This window comes from Mauremys mutica, chromosome 1, assembly GCF_020497125.1.
Source record: "Mauremys mutica isolate MM-2020 ecotype Southern chromosome 1, ASM2049712v1, whole genome shotgun sequence".
NCBI lineage: Eukaryota > Metazoa > Chordata > Testudines > Geoemydidae > Mauremys > Mauremys mutica.
The window spans coordinates 225,823,318-225,845,100 of record NC_059072.1 but is presented as its reverse complement, the minus strand read 5'-3'; the positions used below and the strand labels follow the sequence as shown (position 1 = coordinate 225,845,100).

At 42.9% G+C, this 21,783-nt stretch overlaps 1 protein-coding gene across 3 annotated transcripts in view; it reads left to right on the top strand.

Annotated features, from left to right (window-relative positions):
• Positions 1–218: 218 nt before the first annotated feature.
• The window catches only part of CDKL5 (cyclin dependent kinase like 5), a 212,252-nt gene continuing 190,687 nt past the window's right edge, over positions 219–21,783 (top strand). For all 3 annotated transcript variants that reach the window (XM_045017714.1, XM_045017797.1, XM_045017577.1), the window contains exon 1: positions 219–275. The gene's annotated coding sequence lies outside the window, so the exon portion shown is untranslated. The remainder of the gene's footprint in view (positions 276–21,783) is intronic.

Here is a 21,783-nt window from a genome sequence, read left to right as displayed (position 1 = left end):
ATAGGAGAGCGGGCGGACGGTGGGGGTGGGGCCCCCGGCCCCGCCCGTGCGGAGGAATAGCCCGCTCCTATTGGCCGCTTGGTGGGGGGCGTGGTTTCCTGCCAGCTTGCTCCCTCTCCCACTGGTGGGGGGCGGTGTCAATGCAGTCCGCGGGGGCGGGGCGAGGCGGGCAGCGGGCTAGGCTGAGAGCGGAGCGGGGATAGAGCGAGAGAGGGGGTGGCGAGCGCTGCCGGGTGTAACGAAAACAGCGGCGGAGCCGCAGCTGCCGGAGCCGGGTGAGTGCCGGGGCCGCGCGGCGAGGGGGAGCCCCTGCCCCACCTGTCACCTCCCCGGGCTGCCCGGTAACGGCGGGGCCCCGCCCCGGGCAGTGAGCGGCCGCTGCGCTGCGGGGCGGGCTCGGGCTGGGGCTGGGGCTGGTTTCCCCGCGGCGCCGGGCTCCGGGGCGGGGGTGTGTCGGGCTCCCGGTGGCCCCTGAGGTAATCCGGGCCGAGGGCAGTTGGGGGGCGGAGGGTCGCGGGGGTCATGGCCCGTCCCCGGCTGGGACGGGTCGGTGCTGGCGGCTGCCTCGGAAATCCTCCGCGCGTCACCCGGGGACCGGGGTGGGTTTGTGGCTTCCCCCGCTAGGGAAATGGACCAGTTGCTCCTAGGCAGGGAGCGACCCACAGGAGAGATGCGGGCGGGGAGCATCGGGGAGCTCCAGGCGCAGCCCCCCGCCCACCCGCGGCGGGGAGAAAACCCGTCCCCAGTTTCAGCTGCGGGGGGGTGGGGGAGGCGCAGGGATCCCGGTCGCGGCGGGGCTGTCCCTTGACTCTGCTCCAAGCCTCCATCTTTCAGATCAGCCTCTGGCTAGTGGCTGTGCAATTACATATGGATTTCCTTTGCCCCCGCCCCCGCCCCGGTCCTGGACAGCTGCAAGGGAGAGGGATGTTCTGAGTGGGACGCTTATGGCTCCCACTTCTAACCTGCCCTTCAGAGCCTGTTATAGGCTGCAGGGGAGGGGGCTGCGTTACCCTTTTAATTCCTGGTTCCTGGCTTCTGTGTAGAGGATGTGTGGGTGGTGCTGCTGCTTAACTACTTCTCCAGCCTCTGGCTTTTGGATCCTCCTTCTCCTGTCTGCATAGCTCCATTGCCTACTGTTGATGCGGCAGGTAGCTTTTCCAAGCTGTAGCAGGAAACTGCTATAGTGAAACTGACAAGAATCAGTGAATTTCTTCCCACTGTTGCGTGGGGAAAGCTATAAACAACACCAGGAGCATTAGGGGTTCTCTGTAGATTAGAAAGACAATACTACATGGTCTACATTCACATTTGGAAAATTAACTTGATGCTCCACAGATCAGATTGTGAGTTAATACAATATAGAATAGGATTTGGGGAATAAGATAAACTTGTTTACTCAGTACTGGCAAGTGAAAGCTTTCCCTGGAGAGGCCTAAGCCATCAGGTTATGCAGTAACTAAGGCCAACATTTTCAAATAAATTACTGTGTTTTTGTTGTATGTTTGTTTGTACAGCACCTTGCACAGTGTAGTCCTTGTCCATGATTTGGGCTCCTGGGTCCTATGATCATTCAAATAATGGCCTGATATAAAAATTAAAAAATTAAGACATGCTGAGCATCTGCAGCTCATGCTGAATGTGAATGACTAAGTTCTATAGTACCCATTGTAGTAATGGTCTTTTGGCTACAGTGCTTGATTATGGAGTAGCCCAAATCCGTAAATCCTGCCTCTCCTTATTGATTGTGTGAAACATTTTAATTGAATTGTTTTCCTCTGTAATTAAACATAATATGATTGAATTTACATTCCATAGTGCATTTTGGATTTGCCAAAAACCAAAATAAACAGCAATTTTTTTAAAGTTTCAGTATGCATATTACCTGAATAGCAAAGAAATCTAGTTTTCAACTTTAATGTCTGTTACAATGATGCTTTGTGCTTCTATTCAAGACAAATACATTTTATAAGAAACTTGCATTTTTTCTGCTGTTGTAATTTTAGCCCTTTTATGGCTTAAAATAATTTGAGACTTTTAATCAGAGAAACTATTAAAAAGAGAGGGGGAAGGGAAGGTGGTAGCCTTGACGGTTTCAAAAATCAATACTCAGATTGCATGTTAAAGTGATGTTAAAGGTCAAGTTAAACTGATGAAAACAGGAGAATTTAAAGATGAGGTGGAAGACTTCATATGGAATCTGTTTTTTTGTTTAAAATCCTCTGGGAAAATATGATTACATTTCTAATACCTTTATATTACTTAAATTGAACATTTTAAAAAAATCACATTTACTTCTCCCTATTTTGTTGTTGTTTGCATTATACTCATTTTGGCAATGAATAGAAACTTGTCACCTGCACTCTTGGCAAGTTGTTCTGTGAGGGCATCTTTTCTGATTATGTGTAACATTTTAAAAATAATCCCAAAGTACTAATTCTTCAAGGTTTTTAGAACATTGTTGTCTCGAACAGGACATTTTTCAGATCACTTTTGTTTGACCTTACTGTAAGAACAATGTCTTACAATGCTGTTAGTATTGCATATAATATTGTACAAGAATCATATATTTTTATCTTCAGCTTAATTGAAATATTCAAAATTTCTTTTGATCACTACTAAAATAATATTTTCACCTTAGTTTTAAAGTAGAATGACTATATTTCCTTGTAACGCAGAAGAACACACACTTTCATATCTTAGTATGTAAATACTAAAAAGTATGTACTGTGATGCTGTATTATAATCCTAACAGTAAGCCATCAAGGAGTATTCATTTCCATAAATCTTGATGGTTGGCAAAGTCACTGCTACTGTGTCTGTTCACTACATTGACTAGATAACTTAGTGGATATAGACTGCTTCATGAGAGAGCTTTATAGATTTTTGAGCTACCATGTCAGATTCTACCACTGGAGCAATGGTGTATTTATCTGTAGCACTAGTGTAGTTTGACAGTCGCAGTGGCTATTTCTGTTAATGCATGGAGTAGAGTGGGTGGGTGGGAGGAGAATCAAAGCTCCAAGTACAGGCGAGTCTCATCTTACGTGGGGGTTCCGTTCCGCGGTTAGCGCGTAAAGCGAAAACCGCGTATAGTCAAAATTACATTGAGTTGAATGGCAGGCGGAATTGCCCACACTATAGATACAGTATTAAAATTGTTATTTTTCTCTTTTTTTTTGTTTTTTGTCGACCGTGTAAAGCTGAAATTGCGCATGTTAAATGCGTGTAAGATGCGACAGACACATACAAAGTAAAATAAAAAACATTCCCATCTACAAAAAAGTCTAGTTAGAGGAAAAAACAGTTCAACTCTGTGTTTATAAAAAAAAAAAAAAAATTTACTTGAGATGCTGTCTACATAGGGATACCATTGAAAATTGTTCAGATGCTTCAGTGCCAGTGCTTCTCTATGAAGCATATTACACACTGCTCTCAGACTTCAGTAGCTATCAGTTTTTCTTGGTGGAATTGAAGTTGTTGCTAAAACTCTATATAACGTGGATTCTGGCTATCTCAGAGACCACTTTCTTCTCACCTTCTGCCACGGTAGTTGGGGATTACCTGTGAAACTTTTCTGAACACTTACCATACTGGAGATCTAGAAGCAGAGTATTTTTAATGAAGGATTGTCATCTCTGGAAATTAATTTCCCCAATGGGCCAAAAAGCCCCCCCCCCTTTTTTTTGCTTGTTAACATTCACAATGTGCTGTGAAAGTTCCCATTGGTCTTTTCTTGAGAATGGTGGCTTGAGCCGGCAAAGTTCTAGAGTTTTAGGGTATGTGAACACATCACACTAAGCTTGGGCTCTGACTCAGTCCTCCTTTTGTACGCACACGCACATGCACGCACACACCCTTACTTGGCTTAGCAAGAGCACAGGACCCAGTTCTTAGGACCCTGCTAGGGGGATGGACTCAGAGTGCAAGTCTCACTGTGGCTCAGGTTCAAGCCTGGTAATTTTGCAGCATGGATGCTGCTCAAGCTGTAGAACGGAGTCAGAAGATCTGTGTAGTGCAGTATGGATGTGTTAGCATAGCTGTGAGCCCTAGGTCCAGCAACTGTAAGCATAGGTTTGCAATGCAGTGTGGATGCTCGAGCAAGGGCTTGGAAACAGTGTCAACAAGCCGGGTTTACAGTGCAGTGTAGACATACCCTTAGAGCAGGAGTGGCCAAACTTACTGGCCCTCCGAGCCACATGAGACAATCTTCAGAAGTTTGAGAGCTGGGGCACACCTGCGGGGGGTTGGGGCTTCAGCCCCACTCCTGCTGAAGCCCCGAGCCCTGGCAGGTGATCCTCGCAGGGCAGAAGCCCTGAGACCCTTCCCTCCACACTGGGTAGAAGTCCCCATCACCCCACCCCACTGCAATCCAGAGGTCCTGAGCTCCCCCCCCCACATCTGGTAGGTGGAGAATGAGAGGTGTGGGGTGGGTCTGCGAGCTGCACTTTAATAGTAAAAGAGACTCATGTGGCTTGCAAGACACAGTTTGGCCACCCCTACCTTAGAGGCTTATGTGAATTGCTACTTGGACAGTTTTTTGGTTTAGAGGATTTTTTTATATTGGCTATGCAAGTTTCCCAGGGTTATATCTTATGCAAATTTAAAAAAAAAAAAAGTCAAGAAATAAAAGGACACCTTAGGAGAAGTTTGTGATGGGAAGATAGGCCAGCTCATTCTGTCATTTCACCATTTAAAAATAACAATAATCTCTTTCATTTGTAATAATACCTTCCATTTGAGGATTTCAAGGTGCTTTATGAGCAAGCATCGAATCATGGAAATGTATGGTTGGAAGGGACCTCAAGAGGTCATCTAGTCCAACCCCCTGCTCCTCAGGCAAGATCAAGTTTATCTAGATAATCCCCGACAGGCATTTTTCTAACTTGTTCTGCAAAACCTCCAGTGATGGGTATTCTACAACTTCCCTTGGATGCCTATTCCAGTGTTTAACTATCCTTATAGTTAGAAAGGTTTTCCTAATATGTAATCTAAATCTCCATGGCTGTGGTTTAAGCAGATTACTTCTTGTCTTGCCTTCATTGGACATGGAGAAAAATTGATCAGTCCTCATTATAACAGCTCTTATCATCTCTGAAGATTATCATCAGGTCCTCCCTCAGCTTTTTTTCATGACTAAACTTGTCAATTCTTTTATCCTTTCCCCACAGGTCAGTTTTTAAAAAACCTTTTATCATTTTTGTTTATTTCCTGTGGACTTTCCAATTTGTCCACATATTTCTGAAAGCGTGGCACCCAGAACTGGACACAGTACTCCAGCTGAGGCCTCACACTTGCTAAACAGAGCAGGGCAATTTCCTCCAATGTCTTGCATATGGCACTCCTGTTAATACGTTGCAGAAGGCTAGCCTTTTTCTCAATTGCATCAGTTTGTTGACTCATAGTGGATCACAAATGGAATATAACTGCTGGATCCTTTTCAGTAGTACCACTGCCTAGCCAGTGATTCTCCATTTTGTATTTGTGCATTTGGTTTTTCCTTCCTAAGTATAGTACTTTCCATTTATCTTTATTAAATTTTATCTCTTTGATTTCAGACAAATTCTCCCATTTTTCCACGGTCATCTTGAATTCTAATCCTGTCCTCTGAAGTGGTAGAAATCCTTCTGAGTTTGGTATCAAATGCAAATTTTATAAGCATATTTTCCACTCCATTATCCAAGGTTTCAATGAAAATATTGAATAGTACCATACAAGGATAGACCCCCTACAGGACCCCACTAGATACATCACTCCCAGTTGGACAGCGAACCATCAAGAACTACTATTTGAGTGTGATCTTTCTGCCAGTTTTGCACCCACTGTGACAGATATGGCAATGCATGCAGTATCCTGGACAAACTTTACTGAATTAAATTTAAGTATCTTTGGAGTCCATTGTATTAAAAATGCAAAGTTTACGTATTATTGTGGGGTCTTATGTAACTTTTTTAGGGAAGAGACATGGCCAATGTAAACCTGGGGAAATGTTATAAACTTCAAAGAGCTGTTTTAAATAATGTAATAGAAACCCCACTTAACTTTTTTCTAGGAAATATGTGGGAGGGGGTGAATGCAAATTACCTCCTTCAGTTATGCAAAGACCCAACCTTTTGAATTTTACCTTGAGGAAGGGACCATTGGCTATTACCTATTCATGTATCTGCAGATCAAAGACCCAAACTATATAAAGGAGTGATTCGCAGATTCTTGTGTGTACTTGTTCTTTGGTAACCACTGTTATCAACTTGTGACCGGGAGGGGGGAACTCTTGGTGAGGTTTGAAGGACGGATCACTTGCCGGAGCCCTTGTTGGAGTTGGCAGGGGGGTGATCATTTATAAGCTTAGTTGCATGGGTGTAGGTTCTTGTATTGTTTTTAATATGGTTTTGCTGTAATGTTTTCACCTTAAGAATAAATATGCTTGATTAGGAAAAGCTGTGTGGTAACTCATACTTGTGGGCAATAATGCTGTTTACAGTCTCTATGGAAAAGGCAAAACAGAGGCCTGCTGAGGCCGTCTGACTTGCTGGGGAATTCACAGTGTAGGCTGGGAACTGTGCAGCCTGGAAAAACCCCGGTCAGAAGGAAGAGAGTTGCAACTCTCTACCCAAGACAGTTGATGGATGAGGATACTGGAGTCTAGAGTGAATGCCCTCAACTGGACCACAGAGGGGTAGTAGAGGTGCAGTTGCCCTGAACTGTGATACCCATGTTATCGTAATTTTGTCAAGATCACACTTCCTTAATTTTCTTATGAGAATGTCATGTGGCACTGCCAAAAGCCTTATTAATATTAAGATACATCACATTTACAACTTCTCCCCTGTCCAGTGGGCCAGGAACCCTTTCAAAGAAGGAAATTAGGTTGGTTTGGTATGAATTGTTCATGACAAATCCATGTTGGCTATTACTTATAACCCTATTATCCTGTAGCTGCTTCCAAACGGATTGTTTAAACATGAGCTAAACCTAGCAATACCCCTGTGAGTTAGGTGTTATCTGGATTTTACAGATTGGGAAACCAAGGTACAAAGAAGGTAGGTGACTTGCATAGATATGCAGGAAGTATGTGGAAGTAACTGGGAATAGTCCATATTCCTGACTTCATGTCTTATATTCTAACTGTAATACCACCTTTTCTATCTGCTAAATCTTGCTATCTTTATTACAGCAGCTTATATGGTGTAATCTCTTTCTATCTAAAGTTTTCAGTACATGTGAAACATGGTATATTTTCCTTTTAAAAAGTGGTACGAATCAATTTCATATATTAAAACATAACATAGTAAAAATGATGAGAGAACTATAGATCTAAAAAGGTCTACCTACAGAGCCTATTCAGTTTAATAATATTTAAACTATTATATTGACAAATCTAACTTCTTAGAGTTAATAAAAATCTGTTATCATAATAAGCTTTTAGGCACAAGCCATCCTTATGCAAAATTTCATAATATTAATACAATATTTTCCTTCACTAAAATTGTTTTAACTATTTTTGTTAAATAGTAAATATTTTGATTAACTGAACACTGAGAGAACGGAAAATAGAAATTTTAAAATAAAAATCCACCCCCAACAGATTTTTATCTTAATGCCTTTGAAATGTTATACCTATACTTTGTCTTCTAGGTACACAGTCCATAACATCTACATGAGTTTTCCAGGGATAAACTAGCCACTTTAGGGCTTCAATACTGTTACATTTGCATTCACGAAATACATTTCAGACCAAAATAAAAATCTGAATATGAGGCCTGTGGAATTGGTACTGCTTTATTCGTACCAAGATCTATACACGTACATTACTTCATAATTATGAGACTTAATTTAAACCTTTGCTTTGTCAACAAAAAAAAAAGGAGCAACAATATCCTTAGTTTAGTTATAAACTTTGTCATATATATGGCCCCCATTAACATTTTTGTATGTAATATTAGAATTTTTTAGATATCTCTAAAAAGGCTAAAATTAAAGTGTGTTGTAGGCAGTGTGGGGCATTCCTCTGACCAGCTTAATCCTGTGTAGTGAATGTTAGTGTTTGTTTTCCACCTTGGCTTCAAATCTCTAGTGTGACTCTGAATTGGTGCTATTCAGTTTATTGTCTTATGTTGGAATTACCCCTTGATATCTCAAATTAACTCTTTAGTCAATGGTACTTTGAAAACTGAAATAAATGACTTATTTTAACACTATGGCATGTTGTTGTAGCTATGTCGGTCTCCAGATATTAGAGCGTCAAGGTGGATGAGATAATATCTTTTATTGGACAAAATCTCTGGTGAGAGAGACGAGCTTTCATGCTTACACAGAATTCTTCTGGAAACTCCCAGACCCGAAGATAGCGTGACCAGAAGGAAATGTGAAAAATCAGGACGGGGTGGGGGGATAATATGAGCCTATATAAGGCCTGGTCTACACTAGGACTTTAATTCGAATTTAGCAGCGTTAATTCGAACTAACCGCTCAACCGTCCACACCAGGAAGCCATTTAATTCGAACTAGAGGGCTCTTTAGTTCGAATTTGGTACTCCACCCCAGCAGGTGGAGTAACGCTAAATTCGACATGGCTAGTTCGAATTAGGCTAGGTGTGGATGGAAATCGAACTTAGTAGCTCCGGGAGCTATCCCACAGTGCACCACTCTGTTGACGCTCTGGACAGCAGCCCGAGCTTGGATTCTCTGCCCAGCCACACAGGAAATGACCCGCAAAAATTTGAATTCATTTTCCTGTCTGGGCGGTTTGAATCTGACGTTCTGGTTGCACATCGGGGCGAGCTCCGCAGCACCGGCAGCAATGCAGAGCTCTCCAGCAGAGGAGTTCATGTAATCTCTGAATAGAAAGAGGGACCCGGCATAGACTGACCGGGAACTCTTCGATCTGATCGGTGTGTGGGGCGAGGAGTCTGTGCTTTCGGAGCTGCGCTCCAAGGAACGGAATGCAAAGACCTACGAGAAGGTCTCCAAAGCCATGATCCAGACAGAGGATACAGCCGTCATGCAATGCAGCGCCGCGTGAAAATCAAGGACCCCAGACAAGCCTACCAAAAAATCAAAGCGGCCAACGGACGCTACGGAGCCTGCCACCACTGCCCCACCAGTGACCATGGACTCTGATGATGGGACAGTGTCGACGGACAGTTCCTCGACGATGTTCACGGACGGGGAAGATGAGGAAGGGTTTGTGGAGGACGAGGCAGGCGATAGCGCTTACAACGCTGGTTTCCCCGACAGCCAGGATCTATTCATCACCGTCACGGAGATCCCCTACCAACCCTCCCCGGCCAGGAACCCGGATCCTGAATCAGGGGTAGGATCAGTCGGTAAGTGCTTTAACCATGTTAACTTTTATTCTTAATATAACAGGAATCTGAAGTGTGTGAAAAGGAGGTCTCTGTATATATGGTGATAGAACAGAAATCCTCCTGGGAGAACGCCACGAAGCTCTCCTGCCGTTAATCGATAAGCATCAGCAGGAGGTTCCTGGGGAGAGCTGCCTTATTGGGTGCTCCGTGGTAGCACACTTTTCCGCGCAAGGCTTTCATGCGGTATTCAGGGAGCACTGCCTCCCAGAGCACGGCTGCATAGGTCCGTGGTTCGTGCTAGATTTCACGCAGCATGCGCTCTCTATCTCCTTCAGTGCCCGTCCTCACGGTGATCTCGCTCGGAGACTCCTGCATCTAAGTAGGGGAAGAAATGTTACGTTACGCCTGGTCCAAAGTATTTTTAATAAATAAACGGACAGACAGCATAGCACAGACTCAGCACGCAGCTGCGTGACGAGCGTAATGGAAAGCCAAAGAATCAAACGGACGCTCATGGAGGGAGGGGGGAACGAGGACGCAAGGTATCCCACAGTTCCTGCTGTCTCCGAAAAGCATTTGCATTCTTGGCTGATCTCCAAATGCTTCTAGGGTCAAACACAGTGTCCGCGGTGGGTCGGGGCATAGCTCGGCAATTTACGCACCCCCCCAACCCCCAGAAGTTAAAGGGAAAACAATCCTCTGTTGACTCTTTTACATGTCACCGTATCTGTACTGAATGCTGCAGATAGACGCGATGGTGCAGCACTCAACACCAACATCCTTGCTCCCCCCACGCTATGGATGGCTGATGGTACAATAAGATGGAAATCCATCCTCATCATCAGCCTATTGGCACATGGGGCAGTGCAAAAGGACTGGTAACCATAACGACCGTACCAACTTGCTTGGGACAGGTCGGTCAAGGCCGCCTGTTGCTAATTTTTCATGGTAGATGGTGCAGTATGGCTGGTAACCGTCCTCATCATTGCAACAGGGGGCTGAGCTCCATCAGCCCCCACCCTTCATTGTAAAGAAAAGATTCAATTGCCCCTGGACTAGCAGAGGGATGAGTGGCTCCCTCCTCCACACCCCTTAATGTCATTTCTGGACTATCATTGCAGTTGGAGGCTTCCTTCCACTCATTTCTCACAAACGACTACCTGTGTCTTATTCATGCATTCTATATTACTTCATCACACAAGTGGGGGGACAATGGTATTGGAACCCAGGAAGGCTGGGGGAAGAACGGAATGAACAACTGGGGTTGTTTCAGGAGCACACCCTGTGAATAGCGTTCAGCTCAAAATTTATGCAGGATTGGACAGAGAGCAGCTGTGGTCTCTGGTTGTATGATACAGTGGTTCTCTAGTACACTTGCCCATAATCTAGGCAGGACTGATTCTATTTTTAGATACCCAAAAAGGAGGGATTGACTCGGGGAGTCATTCCCAAATTTTGCTTTTGCGCCCCTGGCTGATCGACCAGGGGCACTTATGACAGCACCAAATGGCGCAGTGCAAAAGGACAGGTAACCATGACCATCTTATTACCGTCTTCTTACCAGTTCATGGTATGGTAGACGGTGCAGTGTGCCTGGTAACCATCGCTGCTGTCATGCAAAAGCATAAGCATGCTGCTGTGTAGCGCTGCTGGTCCGCCTCTGTCAGCGGCATCCAGTACACATACGGTGACATACACAAAAGGCAAAATAGGGTCCATTGTTGCCACGCTATGGCGTGTGCCAGGGCATTTCATGGAAAACGTGCTCGAAATGATTGTCTGCCGTTGCTTTCCCGGAGGAAGGAATGACTGGCGACATTTACCCAGAATCCACCGCGCAAATGATTTGTGCAACAGCAGGCACAGGGGTCTCAACAAAAAATTCACAGAGACAGCCTAGACTCAGTTAATTGTTCGCAAAAAAGTATCATTGCAAGGAATTAACTAACTGTTTCCCATCTCACAGCTTCCACTGTCTCCAGACCTGCCACAGCATCCACCTCGCAGAGGCTGGCGAAGATTAGGCGGCGAAAGAAAAAGGCAAGGGACACGATTTTCGATGAATGTGTGGGCTGCTACCTAGCCGAGGCGGACCAGCAGAGGCAGTGGAGGGAGAAAGTCTCTCTGTACCAGCGCTCACACAGCGAATGGGAGGAGAGGTGGCATGAGGAACACAAGCAGGCGACTCAAGCAATGCTTGTACTACTGAGGGAGCAAACGGACACGCTCCGGCGACTTGTGTATGTTCTGCAGGACCGCTGCAGGACAGAGCCCCCGGCAGTATCTCTGCAACTGCCCTCCCCCGCCACAAAGTCACATACCCCCCTCACCCCAAATAACCAGGAGGATGCCCGCCCTGGGCCGTGAATACTGTCACTGCACCCCAGCAGAGTGCTCAAGTAACCAAAAGCTCTCATACCCTACGTTTGCATAAGTCCTTCCCTTCCGGACTCAAACAAGTCCCAATCCCAGTCCCATCCCATAACTGTGTACTTAAGTAATAAAAATACTTTGCTGTTAAGTACTGTTTCCGTCATGTTTCTTCACTGAAGACTGTGTTTGAATGGGGTGCGTGGGGAAGTGCGTTGCTAATTGCATAGGACAGGCACCTTTCGCAGGGTACAGACACGGGGGCCGGATCAGCAGCGGGTAACACACACAGTGCAGTCAGCAGGCACCGTGGTCGGTATGGGAGGTGGTTTCCAGATTCTGTGTGGGCGGTGGGGATGTGACTTTTTAGCGGGGGAGGGCGGGTACAGATCTTATACAGCGGTCCTTGTCGTGGACCGCTGAGTCACGCAGCAGAGGAATCTGTATCCGTCCTCCTCCGCCACATAGCCCCCCGCACACAGAATCCCAAAAAGGAGGGATGGCAGGCTCCGTTGAAACAAGCAGTCCGGCAATGCGGACCGCTGTAGGAGCAGGAGCCTGTCATTCCTTGAGTTTAGAGGCGGTCTTTACATCAGCGCACACCCTACCCACCGCAGTCTGCGTTCCAGTTTCGACCCTTTAACGAAAAGTCATGAATAAAGAAACCTCTCCTCAGTAACAGTGTGACATGTATTTTATTTTTACACGTGTCTTGGAAGTGGAGGAAACGGGGAGAACGGGGTATTTAACCGAAGAGGAGAGTCAACAGTAACTGGGTAAAGAAACAGGGGCAGGTTCAGCTTCTCTGTAAAGAAACTGAACAGTCACAGGTCACGCTGCTCGCTGGTATTTAAAGAGTTCCTTGTCGCTGTCCCAGGCGCCTGTATAGGGCTTCATGAGCAAGTGCATTCGCGGGCAGGCTGTGTCACCGAGGATCACTATAGGCAAATGCACATCCACAACAGTTATTTCGTGGTACGGGAAGAAACTACCTTCCAGCAGGCGTCTGAGCAGCCCACAGTTCCTGAGAACACACGCATCAGGAACCTTGCCCGGCCATACGACGTTCATGTTGGTAAAACGTCCCCTATGGTCCCCCAGTGCTTGCAGAACCATTGAAAAGTAGCCCAATTTCTCAGCAGCTGAATGTGGAAGAGGTGGACGATAAAGTGCGAGGAGGAGAAAACGTCGAGGATCGCAGCGGGCTCCATGCTTGCAGTGCTGTGGCGTCCACGCTGTCACTGACCAGAAAAGTGCACGAACAGATTGCCCGCAGGCGCTTTCAGGGAGGGAGGGAGTGAGGGCGTGATTGACGGTTCAATGACAACAGTTACCCAAAACCACCCTCGACACACTTTTTCCCCAGCAGGCATTGGGGACTCTACCCAGCATTCCAATGGGCAGCGGGGACTGCGGGAACTGTGGGATAGCTTCCCACAGTGCACCGCTTCGAAAGTCGACGCCGGCCCCGTTAATGTGGACTCAGAAGTTCGAATTAGTGTATTTAGTACGGATACACAAATTCGACTTCATAAGGTCGAATCCACAAATTCGAATTAAGTAGATTCGAAATAGTCCTGTAGTGTAGTGTAGTGTAGACAAGAAAAAGACCCCAAAATCAAGACTGTCCCTATAAAATCAGGACATCTGGTCACCCTACCCAAAGACGAGCTCTGTGTAAGCTTGGAAGCTTGTCTCTCACCAAGAGAAATTTTGTACAATAAAAGATTACCTCACCCATCTTCTCTCTCTTACTTTTAACACTGACGTGAATGTATTTTTGGGGGGAGGGAGAGAAAAACATCATCTTAAAATTGGTGGCAGGCACACAGATAAAATTTGCTGACACTATGTGAAAGTAATGAATAAATCCTAAGAAGAAATGTGAGTAAAGTTCTAAATATTTTTTAATATGCCAGCTAGAGAGAGCTCCTGTGTTTTGGTGAATAGTAGTACTGTCTCCCTTATTCTGTTCTTCTTAATCTTACAGATGACTACAGAAATACAGATGTTAACACACTGCTTCATTCATTGGTGAAGTGAAGGGGGAATGTGACTGTGATTACGTAGAACCAGATATTCATGAACCTATTTCTGCATGAAAGTATTTGAAACACAAAAAAATAAGTTTGGACCATAAGTGCAAAGTAAAGCTGGCTCTTTTTTTTTTCACCAAAACAACCAATATTTAAAAGCAGTTATCTATTTGCTGAAATTTTACAAATATTAGAAGTTGAAGAAACGATTATCATTTGGTGTATTTACAAAAGATTTTTTTTTTGAAGCTAGTTCACTGTCCTCAGTAATTTGCTTCAGTTGATCTCCTCAAATGACATGGTTATTCATGTACCAATTATAGTTGTACTTTAATTCAAAATATCACTTCATTTTCCTGACTCATGCAAAATGATTTAGACATCTTAAAGTGGACTGTGTAATCAAAAACAAGATCTATGGTGGTCTAAAATACAGTGACTTGTAAATCTTCCAAGTATATTGTGTATTTAAATTGAGTTTAGCGTTTGTGAAATGAATAGTTTCTCAGCCATGGAGATTGATGTCCTGCGTATTCATAGAATAGGTAGATAACCACAGTGTATACTTCAGTTCACTGCCTCACTAGTGTATCTCAACTAGCTCTGACCTTGAAAGATTTGTTCGCTCTACCTGTTCCTTACTTGCCTGTAACATGCTAATTGTGGGGGTTTTTTACATATGGAACAGAAGTCATGTAGGAATTGGACTTACCCAACAGCCTGGCTAAACAGCTGTCAAATGGTAACAGTTTTTTATTACTATTGGCTAGGATGACCAGATAGCAACTGTGAAAAAACAGGATGGGGTGGAGGGTAACAGGCACCTATATAAGAAAAAAATCCCCCAAAACGGGACTGTCCCTATAAAAACGGCACATTTGGTCACCCTACTATTGGCCTGCTGTTGAGTTTGTGACCAGGACCTTGAAGTCAGAGTTTCCATATCCTATCATCAATCCCCTGAACCATCAAGCTTTCCTTTCAAAGGCAGCTTTAAGGTATAAAGATGGTTATATCTGTATCATTTTACTAAAATAATCTTATTTTAAAATGCAAGATCTGTTAAGCTTTGTACTGTTAAGGTTAGAGGTCAAGAGATGATACAGATTAAAATGGCTTATTTTTTTAACATCTGAGATATGTCCTATGGCCGTTATGTACGTGCATGCTTAGATTAATCGACTTCAGTGAAATTACATGTACGAGTATGGGTTTCAGGATCTGCTCATATAACTGTAGAGTTTGTCTTTAGAAGGCAAACTTATAAGTACTGTTTTGATCCTCTTCACACATCAGGATACTTCCTGTTATGGCATTCTTCTTTCCAAACCTTTGTCTTCACAAAACAACACTTTTATCTTCTTAAAGTAGGTATTTACAGTAGATAAACTCAAGAGAAACTTGCTATAAGGTATCCTGTCATTGTAGCGTTAACAGTAATAGCTACTACAAAGAATTCTTTTTAATCTTGCTGTAACTTACTCCTTATACTGGACCATATTAATCGCTAGTTCCTGAGAACAGTTGCCTGAAGGTAGGTATGTGTTTCATACCATACAGCACCTTTATTAGTTGTGTGATGGTGGTGTCTGTCTGTCTGTCTTGCCTACCTGAAGTACTAACAATAGAAGAAAATAAAAATCTTGGTTAGCCTTCCTTAAAGGGTCACCTTCAACCCAAAAATCACACTTCTGACTTTTTAAATTAACTATTGTTTTAAGCAACAGTTAAGAATAGAGATGAAATACATAAAAGGAATTTTTTTTTGTGTGGTTCTCTTTTTCACTTTGTACCTTTGATAGCACTTTGTGTATAGTCAGTTTCTTCTTTCCTGTCTGTAATCTAATAAATGCCTATTCTTGCAAATAGTTATGCACCCGTGTGGTAGTACTAATGAAACTTACTGCATTACTCAGCTTTGTGTCTGCAGGATTGGGGCCCATGTCAGTTTACCCTAGGGTGACCAGATGTCCCGATTTTATAGGGACAGTCCTGATATTTGGGTCTTTTTCTTATAAAGAGGCCTATAACCTCCCACCCCCTGTCCCGATTTTTCACACTTGCTATCTGATCACCTAGTTTCCCCGTTTGGGTGGGTCTTGCGCATAGCAACAGGGGGGAAGGAGAGATTGCAGTGATATTGTGAAACCACAACATTGGCAGGTGGGTTAGTAGCACCTGAAACTGTTTTTGTGGGGTGTTTTTAATTGACTGGATTTCAAAGTGATTGTGGTGCTATAACTGAATTAGTGGAATAAGATTTAGCAATCTGCAGAACTTTTAATTATATTAGAAATATTTTTAGAGAGTGGAAGACTCATTAGGCACAGATTTGTAATGATGTAGAATGAGTATCTTTTGTTCTCAACTGAATACTTGAAATTATTCTATGCTATCTTGCTTATAGGTTGGTTATATATAGAATGCTTTAACTTTTTTTTTTTTTTAGGCTTGATACTTTCTTTAGGTGAAACAAGTTGCTAGTTAAGGAGTGGGCATACAATCCTAGTAATTACACTCAACGTTGTATGTGAATCTTGGAAAGTTAGAATGAATTGATGAACATAAACAGTAATATTCTTTTACTTGCTATGACTGCAATAGATTTTTACTGGAGTGAGGATATATCTATACCAGTGGTCCCCAAACTTTTTCTCTTGTGCCACCTGTAATGGAAGCAGCACATGCTAAGGGGCGGCATGCTGTCTATTCTTGGGGTGGCACGGTCCGAGTGCCCTTTTTTTGCTTGTGGCAGCAAAAATGGTAGAGCTGGCCCTGCCACTGATCTATATAATATGTATAGAACGAACTATATTAGGTTTTTGTGACTTGGCAGTGAGAAAATTAACACATACTGTCTTATTTTTAAAAGTTCCAATTGAGGTGGGATTCTTATGAAGATAAGTTTCCCTGTACTAGTTAGACTCTACTCTGTTTCTACAACTAGACAAATTTAAATTAAACACAACACAAAAATTGTGAACCAGTTCATGCATGCCTTTTGTTTAATTACTTTGAACAATAGCTGCCCCTGGTGATGGTTTTTAAAAAATCCTACTCATATACTAGCTTTAGATGAAAAGACAAGCTTTTGTTGTAACTGTTAATTGAAGATCATTTTAAATGTACATGAAGTGAAAGTCTAATAGGAAGTAGGTATGTAGAAGACACCTTTTTGTCATACGCTTTTGCCATTATCAGCAACTCCCTTCCCTTTGATACTTTCATGAGTCCCTGAAATGGTTCTTCTCCAATGACTATCCTCCCTGCCCTTAAAGAAGCCTTCCGGTGGAGCTCCCGCAGACGTGCCTGCGGAGGGTCCGCCGGTCCCGCGGCTCCGGTGGAGCTCCCGCAGACGTGCCTGCGGAGGGTCCGCCGGTCCCGCGGCTCCGGTGGAGCTCCCGCAGACGTGCCTGCGGAGGGTCCGCCGGTCCCGCGGGACCCTCCACAGGCACGTCTGCGGGAGGTCCACCGGAGCCGCGGGACCGGCGACCGCCAGAGCGCCCCCCCCGCGGCGCGCCGCCCTGCTTGGGGCGGCGCAATTCCTAGAGCCACCCCTGGCTGGAGAGCCGTGGCTGCTAGCTGGGAGCCCAACTGAGAAGGCAGATCTATCACCACCAGCAGTGCAGAAGTAAGGATGGCATGGTATGGTATTTGCCACCCTTAATTCTGTGCTGCTGCTGGTGGTGTGCTGACTTCAGAGTGGGCACCCAGCCAACAGCCACTGCTCTCCAGTTGCTCAGCTCTGAAGGCAGCATAGAAGTTAGGGTGGCAATACCATGACCTTTCTAAAATAACCTTGTGATTTTTTTCCCCCTGTAACTCCCTTTTGGGTCAGGACCCACAATTTGAGAAACACTAGTCTCCCCTGTGAAATCTGTATAGTATAGGGTAAAAGCACACACAAGATCAGATTTTACAGTCTGACACATTTTTCATGGTCATGAATTTGGTAGGGCCCTTGTCATGACTAAGTGAAGTGTGGCTTATTCTCATCTTTAGTTAAATGTGTCAAAGACCAAACTGCTGCTTTTGGGTTGGAAGAGCATTCACTGTTGCAACTCTCTCTCATCTTTCTTTTCTTGTCTGGATTATTGCAACTCCTTCCTCTGTGGTGTCCCCAAATCCAAACTCTCTAGAGTTACATATGCAACATACTGCTGCCTACTTTCTCATATGTATATAAAATAATGGCCAAATAATCCTCGTGCTTAGAACACCTCCACCCCCATTCGCTTAAAAAATGTGATGTCTTAAACTCCAGCCTACCTTATGGACCTCTTCATACTACCCTGATCCATCTGTTTATCTAGTACAGCTTCTTCTCTCTCCCTTTACTCTGTCTTATGGCTGATGGTATGTGAACATTCTTTGCAGCTCTTTAATCTGGAATAGCCTTCCATTACCTCTCTGTATCTTTTTATATTTCCTTTTTGAAAACTTCTTTCCCCTTGTGTATGCCTCTTATCTCTTTTCCCTCTTTTATTAGACTTATGGTTGACTTTTTCTTCGACAACTGTTTTAATTCACATATTACTGTAATATTGTTATGCAACTGTAATCTGTCCGTTTATCTGTGAAACTAGTTTGGATACAGTTTGTGTTAGAGAGAACTATTTATGATGTGCTATTGATGTACAATGTGTTGATCCAATGAGAGATCATAGACTGAAGGCACAGTTTGGTGCAATACAGTATGTTACAAAACAGAAGAAAACAAAGTAGAGGGCGGTCAATGCAGATGGAAAACTTCACAGAACAGGGTGGTTTTAAAGATATTTCCACCACTCCCCTCTTTGAAGGAGAGGGAAAGGGTTGACTATAACTTGAAAGGGTGTTCCACTCAAAATTGGGCATGGGAAAAAACCAAGAGAGCAACCAAGGGCCAGTGGGATCAATCAAGAAGTATGGGTGGCATGTAAAGCATCTTTGGGCTGTAGTTGGGTAAAAGGCTGTGTAGGTCTTCCAAAGTTAGGACCAGGAGCTTGAACTTGGTGAAGAGTGAGAGTGGAAGGCAGTGATGAGAGACCTCTAAGTACAGAGTTGTCTGTAGACTAGAGAAGGGGAGGCCAAAGTGAAGGATACTGTGGTAACTGAAATGAGAGACTTGAAAGTACTGTGATATGCTTTTCTTAAGACTCATAAAAGATACTCCAGTGTGGGCTAGTTTAGGGTTCCAAGAACTATTATAGTGCCTTAGCAGTAATGATAAACTAGCCGTGTGTGTGTGTGTGTGTTTAAAAAACCACTAATATTAAAGTGAAGGTATGGGATACACGTAGTAGTAGTAGCAGCAGTAATAATAATTGAGAAGAATCTTCCAAGTCAATCAATGAATCTTGATCCTGTTCTTCCTAATTAGACATCCTGTGGCTTTACCAGTTGGAAACTGTCATTATATCGCTTTTTTGTTTGTAGCATATTTTTTACAGATTATGTAACAGGACTCTTTGGGTTGCTCATAACTTGTTTTCAGATGCACTTTTCTGTTCAATGTGTCTTTACTCATGTGATACTAATTTCTTCAGCTGCCTCTGCCAGTTCAAATTAGCTTATTGTATTTCACAAAAATGGTCCATCTGAACTTTTAATTTATTTATTTGAAAAAGTCTTATGCATCAGCTAGAACTCTGAGAGCTATGAGAGATTTGTTCTATTCGGGCTTTTGCTGTTGTCTTTCTTTTACATTTTTGTGCAAACTAATTGAATTTTTAGTGACTCGTCTTTCCATTGTAAAGTATGGTTAATATTTTATTAAAATGGTGGTAATAAAAAGTCAGTGCTTACTGAGAGACAGCACACAGTGAAAGCCTAGATTGAACAATATTTTCCTATATTTACAACAGCTACTTCCTTTCTTTTCTAAGGTACATTTGTGACAAAGTTGATATGGGTAAGGATCAGAACTAGTACATTGAATGTGTAGAGAAATAAAAGTTCATGGCTTTGGGGACATGGTGGGACATGTACATGTATTCCACTTTCATAAGTTTAGGGCATGATCCTGAAAGATATTGAGCAAATTCTGGAGGTCCTGAGTGCCTCCAATTCTCACTTAGGTCAGTGGGAGTTGAGGGCATTCAGCACCTGGCAGGATCAGCCTAGTCTTCAGATAAGTAATTATTGGGGGAAAATGTTAAGTCCTGATATTATAGTTTAATACAATACAGCAGCTATTTGTGTTTATTGTGCACACTGTGTGCTAGGTATTGTACAAAGAGGAGAGGCATGGTTCCTGAAAACACTGACTTCTGCATTTCTCATTTTGTGTGGGAGAGGAGAAATTCTTCCATAACTAACCTGCTTATAAGAATTACAAGTGCAACTGAACCTAGCTCATGCTATTCTGTTTATATTAAACCCTCCATTACATAAGTGAATAAATGTAACTTTTAGAAGTAGTGGGTCGTGTTCAACTGTGTTTTCTTAAAAATAACTTTTTGGATGAAAGATGGTGTTTCAGAATTTTAGATGTAAAACATGTTAATCTTATTCTTTTACAGAATTGGCAGAGATTTTTATTAGTTACATCTGGAAGATTCAGAAAATGAGTGAGATTTTCTTTCAGATGGTCCCAGTTATGTTCTTTTGTAAGAGTTTCACACTTGAAGCTGTTACTGTTAGTTATTTCACTAGCGGTGAAAAGCTAGGATGTGCTAAAAGAACATGGTATTTTTCAGAACAATGAATTGAGAAAAATATACTGTCCTCTTAAATAATTAGATCCTATTACTGCTTTCAGTAACACATTGAAGACAGTAAAGTATGGAGAACATGCAAGTAAGTACAGTAATATTTAAATATAGTTAGGTTTTAAACATTTTTGTATTATGGTAACTGTTTTTAATATCTCAAACTTAAAGTGGTGAAGAATAGTTTTTAATTTTCATTTGGCAAATATTGGGATTTCTTTCTTTAACTTTTTCTAATTATGTTTGAAACTTACATTTTTTTTGTTGTGACCAAACAAGGAATAGAACTAGATTTATAAGGTGTTAGATGTGGAAATAGTCTTGTGCTACAGGTGAGACACCACAAGGAGCATGGGTTTTTTTTATGTACAGTAGCTTACACAGCTGTAAAATTAAGCATATGGATAAATGTTTGCACAGTTAGGGTATATGTGTGTGCGTGACTGTATGTTTTAAGTACTTCAGGGTAGGGACCATGTCTTTGTATTTTTGTGAAGTGCTTAGCACAGTGGTGCCCCGTCACAGTTATTGCATCACAAATAATTTAGATTTTGTTTATATTTTTGCCAGTTAAGTGGTGAGTTCTTTTTTTTAAAAAAAACAAACTTTAAAATTTTCAGTACAAGGAAAAGTATAAGTAATAAGAGTATATTTTAACTATGAGGTGGAAGAAATTGAATTGAGATAGTAATATGGAGAGGAAGAAGGTAACATAATTTCTTGGGTAGTGCCATCCACTCTACTGAGGATATGTAGTGTATGGCTTTGTTATAACTTTAATTTGTGGATCAATATTTACTTAGCCTTTCATTAATCACTTATTTTACAATGAATTTGGCAAAGTATAAGTAATGAGGATTAGAGGTGAGTGAGGATGAAATTCACCCCTCCTCCCCAAACCATGGTAAATGTTGGATATGAATAGTGGCACCTGTGCCCTCTTTTCATTCCCTTCCCATCTTCTTCCTCATCTCCTAGTAAAGTTGAGGGCCAAGTGAGCCACTGGTCACATCCCCTGCCCCCATGTCCTCTCATCACTCTGCTCTCAAACCCCTTTCGAACTGCTGCAGAGATTGCACAACACAGCCAAATTCTGTAGTGGCTAAGGGAGATTCTTTCAGGCTGCCATCTTCCTTTTGTGCAGTAGAAAGACCTTCATGATTTTTATACGCTTATTATGGGGACTAGTGGATTTCACTTTTGTTTCTCTCTTATGTAGTGCTTTAACTCTCCCAGATGAAGAGGAATGATAACATATAACCTCTTACTCAGAATCTGTAGGACAGATTAAAAACTTGGAAATTGGTCAAATTGGAAGTTGTAGCCTATACTTCTAGAGTGTCCCTTTATAAAATATATTTTTGGTTAGAAATATTTGAC